Source organism: Rana temporaria, chromosome 4 (genome assembly GCF_905171775.1).
Source record: "Rana temporaria chromosome 4, aRanTem1.1, whole genome shotgun sequence".
NCBI classification, from domain to species: domain Eukaryota; kingdom Metazoa; phylum Chordata; class Amphibia; order Anura; family Ranidae; genus Rana; species Rana temporaria.
The window spans coordinates 302,001,992-302,017,126 of record NC_053492.1 but is presented as its reverse complement, the minus strand read 5'-3'; positions in this window follow the sequence as shown (position 1 = coordinate 302,017,126).

The window sequence follows — 15,135 nt, the reverse complement described above, 5'->3', positions numbered from 1 at the left end:
AAGTAATATGACATACATAGTATACAGTATGTAATACTTCTACAATTTATTTTAGACCTCATTGACTAAACACAATTCATATTATCTTTGGAGGGCTCAAAAATGTAAAAATGTTTTTTCTCTGATTCCAATTGAAGTAATTTATCACGCACATTTTTCGGTATATTTCTAATTTTTTTGTAGACCACATTGGCTAAACCACATGTTCATTGATCACGGAAGGAATCCAAAAATATATCAAATGTATATTTTTACACACTGCATAATTATAGTTTTTAATAATATTTGACTAGCATCATTCAATAAATACTTATTCCATGTACCTTTTGAGGACAATGGCCAAAATCACTTAATAACAAGGAATATTGTACATACTACGTGAACAGTATTGCAACAATCTTTTTTGGCTGTGTTTTGAAAATAACAGAGGATATGTAGTTGGATTTTTATTAAAATCTTCTTTAGATTGTATTCATTAAAAAATGATGGGAAAATATTGTACTAAATCCTTATACATTCATTTAAACATTGCCTGCATTTTGAACAGGAAAATATTTATTAAAGTGTCAGTATTAGAGTACATTATTGTTTTACCAAATACAAGTAAAAAAAATTTCAATGACCCCATGCACAGTATATAAGCACTTTTACCCAGCCACAGTTTATTGTGGAAAGATCAGAAAAAATGGTCCAAATTTGGTAGTTGGGGGAGCAAATGCAAAAACGTTAGCACCAGATTAGAACTGTAAAATAGGGATGAGCCGAACACCCCCCTGTTCGGTTCGCACCAGAACATGCAAACAGGCAAAAAATGTGATCAAACACGCGTTAAAGTCTATGGGACACGAACATGAAAAATCAAAAGTGCTAATTTTAAAGGTTAATATGCTATGGTTATGTTAATAAGTTATTGTTATAAAAAGTGTTTGGGGACCTGGGTCTTGTCCCAGGGGACATGTATCAAAGCAAAAAAAAGGTTTAAAAACAGCCGTTTTTCTGGGAGCAGTGATTTTAATAATGCTTAAAGTGAAACAATAAAAGTGATTAGATTTCCCGTGTTTAGAACTGTCCCTGCACAAAATGTCATTTCTAAAGGAAAAAAGTCATTTAGAACTACTCACGGCTATTAATGAATTGTCGGTCCCAGCAATGCAGATCAAAGTCATTGAAAAAAAATGGCAGAACCCCAAACCAAAAGAAACTGTGGGTGTCCCCCCAAATTCCATATCAGGCCCCTCAGGTCTGGTATGGATATTAACCACTTAAGGACCCCTTCACGCCGATATACCTCAGCAGAATGGCACGGCTGGGCACATCAACGTATATGTAAGTTGTGCTTTAAGCCTAGCCGCGCGGTCCAAAGCTCTGTGACCGTGACGGCGGGACTCGTGGACACGATCGCCGCTGGAGTCCCGTGACAAAGACGATGTAAGAGAACGTTCCAGTGAGAAGACTTCCCTGATGAAAACTGATGCCTGGGGACAGAAGGCAGTCAAGCAGGGGAATCAGGTGACACATTTTGAAAATCTGTCCACCACTACCCAGATGGAAGTATAGCCAGCAGGTGGAGGGTTGATAAAACCCATGGAAATGCAGCTCCAAAGCTCAAGCTGTAATTAGAGGATGAAGGCATAATCTAGCTAGGGTGGAAACAAATGAATTGGATTCCACAAACATGGCACACACTAAAACATTAAGGGGCAGATCCACAAAAGAATTATGCCGGCGTATCTATTGATACGCCGCGTAATTTTAAAGTTCCCGCATCGTATCTTTGTTTTGTACCCACAAAACAAGATACGACTGCATCTGGGATCGATCCGACAGGTGTACGTCTTAGTACGCCGTCGGATCTTAGGTGCATTTTTTCGCCGGCCGCTAGGTGGCGTTTCCGTCGAATTCCGCGTTGAGTATGCAAATTAGCTAGTTACGGCGATCCACGAACGTACATCCGGCCGGCGCCTTTTTTTTTTTTTTACGTCGTTTGCGTTCGGCTTTTTCCGGCGTATAGTTACCCCTGCTATTATGAGGCGTACTTAATGTTAAGTATGACCGTCGTTCCCGTGTCGCCTTTTGAATTTTTTACGTCATTTGCGTAAGTGGTTCGCGAATAGGGATTTGCGTAGAATGACGTCACCGTCTTAAACATTGGCTTGTTCGAGCATGCGCACTGGGATACCCCCACGGACGGCGCATGCACCGTTAAAAAAAACGTTGTTTACGTCAGGTCACGACATATTTACATAAAACACGCCCCCATTACATCCATTTGAATTCCGTGCCCTTACGCCGCCAAAGATACACTATGCCGCCATAACATACAGTGCAAATTCTTTGAGGATTCGAAAAAAAATAAGTAAGTTACGGCGGCGTAGTGTATCTTAGATACGCTACGCCCGATGCAAATATGCGCTGATGTACGTGAATCTGGCCCTAAATATTTTTGACGTCTTTACAACGTGATGACAACCAGTATTAGAGCTGAAGGGAATAATAAGTGTGTTGTATGCCAAAATGTCTGGAAAGTTTAGAATTACCTGATGATCCAACCAGTAAGACAGTAATATATAACATGGTATCAAGCATCCCTCATCCACAAAACAGCGCCGTTCTCACAGCAAGGAGGTGGTCTTCTCCCCTGCAGCAGCTGTCAGATTCCAAAACTGTGCAGCTGTGCTCCACCATTCTGTGAATGAATAAACCACCGCGGCAGACGGACTTGTAGTTCTCAATGGAACATGAGAGAAGTGAATACTACACTGGTAGTCCATTGACAATTTCTCCTGATGATCTCTAACTGAACGTTCGTACCTCACTATGGACAAAGAGCTGCAATGGGGTTGCAATGCTTTGCAGACTCGTTTGCAAAAAAATTATAAATGCACATTTTTTTCCTACAAATATACTGTATGTGCAGTTATTATTTTCTTGTAGAAGGTGGACTTAGCCTTTAAATTGTTTAAAGTATTCCAATGTCAAAATACATTAAAACCTAGTGATTTGTTATTGGGGATTGAGTTTATCAATTTATCTGTTTCACTAGGTAAGAATGGCAAATGTAGTGTGGATAATTGATCTGAAGTAAGACTGGGGGAAATTTAGTGACTGTAATGCCGCGTACACACGATCGGTCAAACCGATGAGAACCGTCTGATGGATCGTTTTCATCAGACCAAACTGATCGTGTGTAGGCCCCATCGGTTATTTATCCATTGTTTTGAATTTAACCAATGGATACCTAACCCATAGAAAAAAAACGATCGTTTTTAGCCACGTCCATCGGTTAAAAATCCACGCATGTTCAAAATCAAGTCGACGCATGCTGGGAAGCATTGTACTTAATTTTTTTCAGCACGTCGTTGTGTTTTACGTCACCATGTTCTGACACGATCGTTTTTTTAACCGATGTGTGTAGGCACGACTGATCATCAATCAGCTTCATCGGCTAACCGATGGAAAAATCCATCAGACTGTTTTCATCGGATGGACCGATCGTGTGTACAGGGCATTACAGATCAGAAGTCAGAAGCAGGTTGTTGTGTGCATCTTTTCATAGATTGTATAGTTTCTAAGTAATTTCTAAATGCATCTGCAATGTGTTAAGAATTAAGAAAGTTTGCATCAATTTTCAAGTGGAATCAATAGGAAAGATTAGAGTTTTTTGTTTAATTCTGTTCACAAACTTTACTTGATATATTGTCGCTATGCTAATATAAAATTTGGGATATTTTTAGGGATACTTTGTGTTTTCCTAGCAGCAGGGATCTTAATTGGTGTCTGAGTGTATAAGCAGTGGGTATGGATGGATTAGCTTTGTTTTTTATTTCCACCCTTTTTATTTATATAGTTAGCATGTCGAGTTGCCATACCCTCAATTTCTTAAACCCATGCCAGACTCCTAAAAATAAGTTCATGTGGATCTGTGTAGATTATAGAGTAAAATGAACAATTGAAAACGGTAGAACTGTTATTAATATAGCTATATAATATAATATATATATATATATATACAATATATATATATATACTATGTTACCAAAAGAATTGGAACACTTGTCTTTCTATACACATGATTTTTAATGACATCCCAGGCTTAGTCCGTAGGGTTTAATACTGAAAACAACTCTCACTGCCCCTACCTATGACTGGTCTTCACAGCAAGGAGCATTGGAAGGGTGGACGCATGTCAACAAACACATAGAATAACCAAGCTCAACTCACCAACCAATCAGCAACCAACCGAAAGGTCCGTAGGGTTCAATACTGAGTTAGCCCACCCTTTGCAGCTATAACTCATCAAGCTCAACTCACTAACCAATCAGCAACCAACCAAAATGTCCGTAGGGTTCAATACTGAGTTGGCCCACCCTTTTCAGCTATAACATATTCAACTCTTCTGAGAAGGCTGTCCACAAGATTTAGGAGTATGTCTATGGGAAAGTTTGACCATTCTTCACTGTTGTGGACGAGAAGGCCTGATTCGCAGTCTACACTCTAATTCCCACCAAAGGTATTGGATTGAGGTGCAGGCAAGTCAAGTTCCTCCACCCCAAACTCGCTCATCAATGTCGTTTTGGACCTTGCTTTGGGCATTGGTTCAAATAATTTGGTGAAGGGGGGATTATGGTGTGTTTTTTTTTTTTCAGGGGTTGGGCTGGGCCCCTAAGTTCCAGTGAGGGAACTCTTAAGGCGTTAGCATACCAAGACATTTTGGACAATTTCATGATCCCAACTTTGTGAGAACAGTTTGGGCATGGCCCCTTCCTGTTCCAACATGACTGCATTCCAACATAACTCAATAAAGACCAGCTGATATTTTTAAAGAAAGCAAAACATTTAGGGGAATATACAGAGGACAGGGTTTTGAAACAAATATAAGAGAAGCAAGTAACTATCCATGGTTTCCGAACTCTGTCCTGAATATGTTTCATTTACATCTCTTTACCTATGACTTTTAGTCACTAACAGAACTTCTTTGAAACCTGCTGTGACTGTGGGTGACAAAGAATACAACCAAAATAATGAGCAAACAAAATACGATAAAGACTCACAGCAGCATCAAGATGTGTTCAGTGTGTAAATCATCAAAACCACTCTGCTACAAGAAAATCCAACAAAAAGCTGCACCGCTCAAGGTAGGTCCATGATACTTGACACTAGGTGTAAGTTATGATTAAGTGTATAGTAGCATGGAACATGTTAACATCTTTCTTCTAAGCTCCTGTCACTGTGTTACATGGTGTGGATTTTACTTCAATAAGAGTTGGAATTTTTTGGACTTTCCTTCTCTGGTGTGCAGCCATCCTATTCGTTTGACACTCTACTACACGGCTCACCTCACTGCTCCACCATCCAAAGGAAAGGAAAGGTCAGTGATCCACCAACATCAACAGCAAACACACAAGGATGGAGCTGCTCAACTTTTAAAAGTTCAGAATATATGTAAAAATATCATCCAATACAAGAAAAGCCCACCTGCTCCACTTACGCATTTCACTCCATTGGGCTATTAGTCATAGAAATGTAAAACATATAAAGACCTAAAGATGTGTTCAGCACTGTATGCACTCCATGACTGGTTTATGGAAATATTGGGAAGCACTGGGGATGGATAGAGCATAAGTACTTGGGATGGATTTAAGGTGTTGGTGGGGGGTACACCTTACCTGAAACCACTGTGAAAATGGTATGGAATATTTCATATGAACTAATGCATGCAAATCTAAAAGTTCACAAATATATTCCTTAAGCTAATCAGCCAAATTCGAACTAGTAAATACATTTTCTTAATACTTCTGCTTGAAGTCTAAACATTTTCCATTAAGCTTCTCCTCATGTTATTAGTTCTGATGCCACAAACCTGAAAATAACAGGAAATTTGAATGATTTTATAACAGACAATTTCTTTGACAAGACAGGGGTCAAGTGAGGCATATACCTTTTTCAAAATAAGGGTGGTGCATTTTCAGTGAGGGTAGGATAAAAGTCATGCGTAACGGATGGTTTTACTTTGTTATAAATAATTATTGCCATAGGGCAAATGCTCATTTTTATGTATGCTTTAAACTGATATTTCAATTATGTTTTTCTTTGCAATACAATTTTGCCATTTTTAGTTATCCTTTAAATGTTGCAAACCATTTATAAATCTAGCTTTCTATCATTTCAAAGGTTTTTGTCACCATGTGTTGACTCACAAGTTTAATCTTAGTTCTGTTATTATATATTGTTTCCGAAATGCACAGAGAGGGACACAGAACAGCTTGCTAGCACCTTAAAATTTTCAAATACAAAAAAGAATGTAATACTGTTCTTGTTATTCTTAATATTAGTATGATTATTATTATTTCAAACACTAACCTGATAGTTTAAATTGTTTTCAATGTCAAATCACAATGCCCAATGTATACACACTACATATAAAGTATTGATACTAACTCGGCAGCTTAAATAGATTGCCTGATATGCCTTCCACATGTCAGGCTGCTGCTACAATATTTGTTAGAGCCTATGGACATTTGTGTCAGTGACCTACTTTTTTATGTTGCTGCTTTCTAAGTAGAGCCCACAGTCAGCTCATAAATTCATATCAATGATTTTTTTGGGGGTTGTTAATGTTGTTTTTGCAAATAGCCAATTTAAAATATTGTGTAAGAGAATAAAGCTTATATTTTTCTTAGAGCAAATGTGTAACTTACAAAAAGAACATTTCAGTTAAGATCAGACTTCATTGGGTGTGAGAGAGAAGTTGAAGGTCAAGCATGCCTTTCCATTCCCATCTTGTGAGCTGTAGGATAAATTAGTCTATCTGAAGAATGTGCTTTTAGTCAAAGGAATTCATTTTCCCCAGTGAGTATATTTTAGGAAAGATGGAAGAGCATATAGCTATTTGTGCACATTCCATAAAATTTAAGAACCTATCATTTTTGTCAGTTTTAGAATTAATCTTTTACCAAATATACTGAGAAAAGGAGAGAAAGAGAGTAAGTTATATATTATTATGTGCTAGTTATTTTGAAAACTGAGCCCCGGATCCTGCCCACTTTTTATTCCTAGATGATGCTCCCATTGCCGTATTTAAAAAGAAAAAAAAAATACTTTTTAAATATAACTTCTTATCATATTCCTTGTGATGCCATCAGCTATGTCAGATACATGTGGTGTCCCTGGCCCTCAAGGAAGTTCCATGCTGTAGCTACATGCCACATGCAATGGGGGAACTCAGCACTACATTTCCCATATTTCAAAGCATTGTGGGTGTGTATATGGGTGAGTTTAGGGATATCCCTGGTTTAAAGGAATGGGAAGCAGTAAAGATACCAATTACTAGCTGCGAGAGGGCTGTGACTGAGTGTTGTGTGGACAGTACCCACCCAGTGTTTACATGAGTCTCCTGCAGTAAACTATTGATAAGGTGGAAACTTGCTGAAAGCCAAACCACTTATTTTTCCATAAATATAAGAGTTGGGCCGAACATCCCCCAGTTCATGCTGGGTCGGTGATGTCACAAATTATGTCTGTGTTTTTATTTATTTTGACACTTTTTTTGTGAATGGGTACCCCATGCTCATTCACATGGGGGGGCTGGAGGTCCATTGGTAAAGGTGGCTCCCAGATTCCGATAAGCACAATGTCACAGCAAAACAATACATTTTCTGTGGGACCTGAAACATAGCAAGAAACAGAGTTCCTTCCACATCAAAAACTTAAGCAGGCAAGGTAAATACTTGGTTAAACCACCTTTCAAGACAATCTGCCTACTCATCCCATGGTACACCAGGCTTTTGCACTGCAGCAAACGGTAGACACTGGTATGCAGATAATGAACAATATATGTTACCATGAGAATAGTCAAATACCTCCTACCAAGTACAATGTTCCACAGCTGCAACCCAACAAGGCAATCAACTCTGAGTCAGTGGCAGGTATGAACACCTTTGGACCACCATACCTCCCAAAATCGCTCAATCTTAAAGGGTCACTAAAGGATTTTTTTTTTTAGCTAAATAGCTTCCTTTACCTTACTGCAGTCCTGGTTTCATGTCCTCATTGTTTGTTTTTGCTTTGAAGTAGCTGTAATTCTGCTGTGATCTCCACACTTCCTGGTTGCCTCTTTCCTTATAACCATCATACTGGGAGATTTTTACGGTGGTCTAAGCTGTCATTACTGTGTGTCTAAAACTCCTCAGAACCAATCAGATTCATTTTAAAAACAAAACACTGCCCTGGATTTGTTTGTTTTTGTTCTGTGAGTCTTCCCGACTCACCTCTCACCCGGAACTTCATGTATGTCCTTTAAAACCGAAAGTGAAACTAGAGGCACATTATATGATAGATTAAATTCAATTTTTAATCATTTTTAAAAGCAATCAGTTAACTTGTATGTCTCTATACCCAATAAACAGTCATTTCAGCAAAACAAAAAATTTCCTTTAGTGACCCTTTAACACACTCATTTTTTTTCTTGAGGTAAAAAATGGTGCCACCCTGCTATTAGAATTGTCCTGATAGAACTCTTTACTCATAGTGACTGCCAGCTTACTGTTTTAGTTGTTACATTGAACACTGTGGTGTCGACATTTATCATCCCAGAAATTAAGGGCCTTGTTATCGCCTCATGTGAGGAACTGTGGCATGGGGCAATGTTCAAAACAAGTAAAGCAATCATTTTGGCAGGACACATATCTTCCAAGAAGAAACATTACCAAGACAGATGTTGCCTATGATGACTCCGCCTAGGCCCAGGTGTTGAGCATATTGTGCGCTGTGGAAGTTAATTTGCTGGCAAGCCTTGTGTACCCTAAAGTCTGGTACACACTATTTTTTTTTTTTTCGGGTTGAACGGAAAAAAAAACTATCTATCTGTACTAATACTAGTGTTAGTACAGTTAACTTCACTGCTGTGCTTTTGTGTTCTGACAGGGAGTCCTCCTCCTCACCAGCACATGTCAACGATGTCGGTGATTAAGTCATAGACTACAGAATGAAGGTGCATTTTTTTGCAATAGCGCTTGCTGTAGCAATTTTTGGGCTGAGAGGGACAGCTCAAAGAGGTGAAAAGGAATTTGGATCAGATACATGTGAATCTGAGGATTTTCATAAAAAAATTCCATGTAGACAACAAGCTCAAATCTCTGCCTGCATCTTGATTGAGATTTTGATTTTCTCAAAAGAACTCAGGATATTACTTGCCAGTGCCACTTCGAACCTCAGGCTTCACAAAATATCTCTAAGGCCCCGTACTCACGACCAAACATGTCTGCTGAAACTGGTCGGCAGACCAATTTCAGCAGACATGTTCCCTCGTGTGTACAGCCGCGCGGACAGGATTCCAGCAAACAATTGTCTGACAGACCGTTTCTGAGCAGACAACTGTTTCCCGGACTTGCTTTAAAACAGTCCGCTGGAAACCTGTCCGCCCGGACATGTACGGTCGTCTGTACAGACCTACCGTACATGTCCTGCCGCCCGCCATCCCTCGCATGCGTCGAATGACTTCGACGCATGCGTGAAAGCATTTTCAAGGCAGGCCGCCCACGCCGGCGCGTCATTGTCGCGGCGACACCGCGTCATCGACGCGTCGACACCGCGGACACGCCCCGCGTATTGTTTACGCGTGGTCTTCTGTTCGATGGTGTGTATAGCCATCGAACAGAAGTCCCCGGGCAGTCCCCGGCCAGACATGTCCGATGGAAACGGTCTGCAGACCGTTTTCATCGGACATGTCCTGCCGTGAGTACTCGGCCTTACAGTGGCAGGGTAATGAAGGCCTTTCTCCCTGATGATTATACTGCTAGTGTAAGTGGATGTAAGCTAGGAATACATTTTTCCCTTACGCAATGCAGTCTCGGTTTTCTTTGGGATGTCAAGCAAGACATTTTCACATTCCAAGTATCAACTTGTGACAAGCCTTTTTGAAAAAGAGGAGTTTTGTCTGCTATGATCAGCATCTATGATCGTCTGTGTTTCATAGCACCCTTTACTGTTCAGGGGTAACTTTCTTCTGAAAACATAGATTGAATTACCCCATCATCCAGAGAGAAACAACAAAAATTGGAATCATGGAAGGAGTCCCTGAAAGCGCTAGAACAACATCAGATAATACACTTTTATATTTCTGCATCCTTAAAGTGGTTGCAAAGGTTAGTTTTTTTTAAAAAATAACAAACATGTCATACTTACCTCCACTGTGCAGCTCGATTTGCATAGTGTGGCCCCCGATCTGCAAATTCTGGGGTCCTCCGACGGCTCTCGCGGCTCCTCCCCACATCAGATAACCCCCTGGGAGAAGCACTCTCCCAGGGGGTTACCTTGCGGGCGTGCTCCCTAGTCATTCATTCGGCGTCCATAGCAGCCGAATGTATGACTCGGCCCCACCCCCAGCTCTCCTCGTCATTGGATTTGATTGACAGCAGCGGGAGCCAATGGCTTCACTGCTATAAATCTATCCAATCAAGAGCCGGTACCCCATAGAGAGAGTCAGAGCATGTCACCGCCGACTAAATTCCACGGCTCAGGTAAGTAAAACAGGGGGCTGGGGGGCTGGTGACTGCCAGAAGTTTTTTCACAAGGGATTACAACCCCTTTAAACAATGCCACCAGAGGAGAAATCCATGTTTTCTCTGATGCTTCCATTGAAACAATAGCTGTGGTAGCCTACCTCAAAGTTATAGATCCAAGTCACAAAGTTAGTATGGGTTTTGTCCTTTGTAAGGCCAAGCTGACAACAAAACCAGCATTTATAATTCCAAAGCTTGAAGTTATTGTGCAGCCATGTTGGCCGTTGAAATTGCTGAGCTTTCAAAATGTAAAATAATCCTTGAAATAGACTCTTTTCACTTCTACACAGACAGCAAGATAGTGTTGGGATACATATACAACCAAACAAAACAGTTCTATGTGTATTTTGGTAACAGAGCAGAATGCAGCAGATGGTCCTCCAATCTTGCTTAATGGCTGATTAATTGATAGATTGTGCTTATGAACCTCAATCCACCTAATGGCAGCACTCATGCAGTACCAGCTGCTGCATTTCTGGACATTTCATGGTCATCCCCACATGACTTCTTAAATGACGACCCCATCACAATTCAAACTGATTCTATATTTTAGCTGGTTGATCCTGAATCAGAGCTAATACTGTTACACTTAGCACCTACAGTATAAGAAGTTAAAAAAAATCTCACTCTTTTGAATACTTTTTAAAGTGGTCTTCTATTATATGAGCTATCACAAAACATATTCATGTTACTGCTTTCCCCTCTGAAGAACTTGATTCAAAGGAGGTACCTTAACCACTTGCTTACTGGGCACATATACCCCCTCCTGCCCAGGTGAAATTTCAGCTTTCGGCACTGCATCGCTTTAACTTACAATTGCGCGGTCGTGCGACGTGGCTCCCAAACAAAATTGACGTCCTTTTTTCCCCACAAGTAGAGCTTTCTTTTGGTGGTATTTGATCGCCTGTGCGGTTTTTATTTTTTGCGCTATAAACAAAAAAGTGAGACAATTTTGAAAAAAATACAATATTTTTTACTTCTTGCTATAATAAATATCCCAATTTAAAAAAAAAAATAAAAATTTTTTCTCAGTTTAGGCCGATACGTATTCTTCTACATATTTTTGGTAAAAAAAAAAAAAAATATCGCAATAAGCGACTGGTTTGCGCAAAAGTTATAGCGCTTACAAAATAGGGGACAGAATTATTATTTTTTAATTATTTTTTTTTACTAGAAATGGCGGCGATCTGCGATTTTTAATGGGACTGCGACGTTATGGCGGACACATCGGACACATTTTTGTCGCCATTCACATTTATACTGCGATCAGTGCTATAAATATGCACTAATTACAGTATAAATGTGACTGGCATTGAAGGGGTTAACACTAGGGGGTGAGGAAGGGGTTAAATGTGTGTCCTATATAGTGTTCTAACTGTAGGTGGAGGGGGGTGACTGGGGGGGTGACCGATCTGTGTCTCTATGTACAAGAGACACAGATCGGTCTCCTCTCCAGAGACGGCACCGCTGTCTCTGTGTAAAACGGCAATGAGAGATGATCTCATATGTTTACATATGAGATCATCTCTCATTGGCCGCACAGATCGCATCGCGAACGGCCACTCTGATTGGCCGTTCGCGGCGATCTGTAATTGGCTGTGTCCGAGGGACACGGCCAACACAGATTTTCCCCGCAGCGCGCTCTGGAGCGCGCGTGGGGACCGCCCTAAGGGGCGGACGTCAATTGACGGCAGTTTGGAGATTGGGATCCGCACTGTAGCCGTCAATTGACGGCAGGCGGATCCCAAGTGGTTAAGAAGGACTACTACATGTTGCTGCCTTTCCCTCTGAAGAACTTGATTCAGAGGAAGGTAAGAAGGACTAGTGCACGTTGCCCCCCTCCTCTCTATAGAACTAGATTAAAAACAAGGAAGGAAGGACTGGTGCATGCTGCTGCCTTCCTGGGTTCACTGAATACAAATGGGATGGCTTCCAGGGTAGTCACTTAATATTTTTTTTGCATTACAGCCCCTTTCCGCACACCGATTTGAAGAGGCTTTTGCATTAAAATCCCTCTTTGCCAAGCCACATCTCAAAAGATTTTGTCTGTTAAAAGAGATTTGTTTCTTCATGTGCAGTTACTGGTAAAGCTGTTTACATGACTGTTTGACTTGTTCTCAAATATTTTGTAGGCACCACTCACATACCCACACCAGTGCTGCTTGTTGTGGAAAACCCTGCCATGCACAGGTGCTGACTGATTTACATGCTGCACAACCCCCTTTATAGCAAGACTTAGACGGGGTGTCAGGTACCTGGTCGAGGCTAAGTTGATGAATCTACTTAGGGTGCAATATTTAGGCTGGCTGCTAGGTGGCGCTTCCACTGCGTTCGGCGTAGAATATGTAAATCACTAGATACGCCTATTCAGGAACGTACGCCCGGCCGACGTAGTACAGATACGCCGTTTCCGTAAGAGATAGGCAGCCTAAAGATAAAGATGCCCCCTAGGCGGCGTAGCCAATGTTAAAGTATGGCCGCCGTTCCCGCTTCGAAATTCAAAAATTTTACGTTGTTTGCGTAAGTCGTCCGTAAATAGGGATTTACGTCATTTACGTCGAAATCAATAGGACCATACGGCGTACTTAGCCGCAATGCACACTGGGAAATGTAGGCGGACGGCGCATGCGTCGTTCTAAAAACACGTCAATCACGTCAGGTCAAAGCATATTATCATAAAACACGCCCCCTCAGCCTATTTTGAATTAGGCGCGCTTGAGCCCGCCGCATTTACGATACGCCGCCGTAAGTTAGGAGGCAAGTACTTTGAGAATACAGTACTTGCCTCTCTGACTTAAGGCGGCGTAGCGTAAATACGATACGCTATACCGCCTTAAAGTTGCGGCAAACTACCTGAATCTAGCTATTACACTCCAGGCTACTATACGGTCAACAAAACAATAACAACAGATCCTTCCAAGACAGAAGCAAAAAACAATATAAAGAATTACAGCACAGCTTTTAAACCTTTTTGGAAAAGCTTAATCTATTTAATCTTTTTTTATTTGAAATGTAAACCATAAAAATTTAAGTGATATTAAGTATACATTTTAGGCCTTGTCTTTTTCTTTCTATTTCTGAGGGAGAGAGCAGGCAGATTTCAGCAATATTTTTTTTAATTAGATGGAATCTTTGTATGAACATAATATAAATATTGTACAGATTTTCAGCAGAGAATCTCCTTGTTATTAGTGGTAGAATACTTTCAGACAGAAACAGTTTCTAAAACTGCATTATTTCAGACATGGGTTTTTAAGATTGCACATATTTGTAGAACAGAATCTTTTCCATTTTAAAAAGATGCACATTTGGAGGCAGTTGGTTTCTTCTAGACAGAAACATAAATAACACATTTTATTTTCTAGAAAGAAGCGTTATAAAAATCATATGGATTAGATAAAAATAAATACATCCATTTTAATGAGAGGTAATCTTGGATTCCAAAAGTTGTCCTATTTCAGCATTGAGAAAAAAGAAAAAGTATATTTTTTAAAGACACCACAACTAATTTGTACAGATTCACCAAACAGAATACATTTTTCCATGGAATTTAGGAGGTAGGGAGTTGGCATAAGCATAGTTTTAGCTATTAATTGTAAATTTAAATGTACTGTTTGCAAATGCATTTTATAAATTAAATTGAATTATTTGCTGAGCCGAATCACATTCTTTAGAATATGAGGGGGACGGGATTAGGCAGAGAATAGACATATCCAACACACAGATATTAGGTAAAACTTCATTATTCCAGAGACTCTGTATACAGATGGGGAAAGGGAATAGCCGCTCCAGGTGGGGGAACCCAGATGAATATCCTCCGTTGCAGACAACTCAGGTGCAGGCAATGCACTTAGCAAAGCAGGAACAAAAATTGTCTCTGGACAGCCGCACTCTGAACAAATTGTAGCCTTTTATTAAAAGAAGGACAGCACTACAAGTCAAAGCAAAATAAAACCTGACCCTGATGCGTTTCGCACTGAAACTAGTCCTTAGTCATAGCTGTATACTGATGTTATACATTTGAGGCACAGAATCTCCTCCTTTTTATTACAGTGTAATTTTGGAGACAGGGAGTAGGCAATACTTAGGAATATAAAATAAATATAATAAACAAATGGAAAGATTTGATGCACAGAATACAACTGTTTTAATCCAAGAAAATGTCAGATTTAGGGAGAAGTAACATAGAAAAGGGATTATTAGGCATAACAAGACAGTAATTTTTAAAACTATTTTATAATGGTATTGGTGTGCTGCACTGATTATCTTCTTTTCTAATAGTAGAGAGCATTCCTAATACAGCCGTAACAAAATTACACAGTAATAAATTGTAAAGATTTCATGCACAAGATATTATCTTTTTAAATAGGATAATATTTTGGAAATAATTACAGTAATTTGAAAATAATATCCTCTTATATTGTCACCTCAGGAGCAACTTTAAAAGTGTTAAAAATATCATAAACATGTATAAGAAAAATCTTAGTTTATTTAACACAATCACATAACAAAATAACTCAAAATAACTCATAACATAACTCATAATATTGCTTTGCAATATTCAGTTAAAGTATAC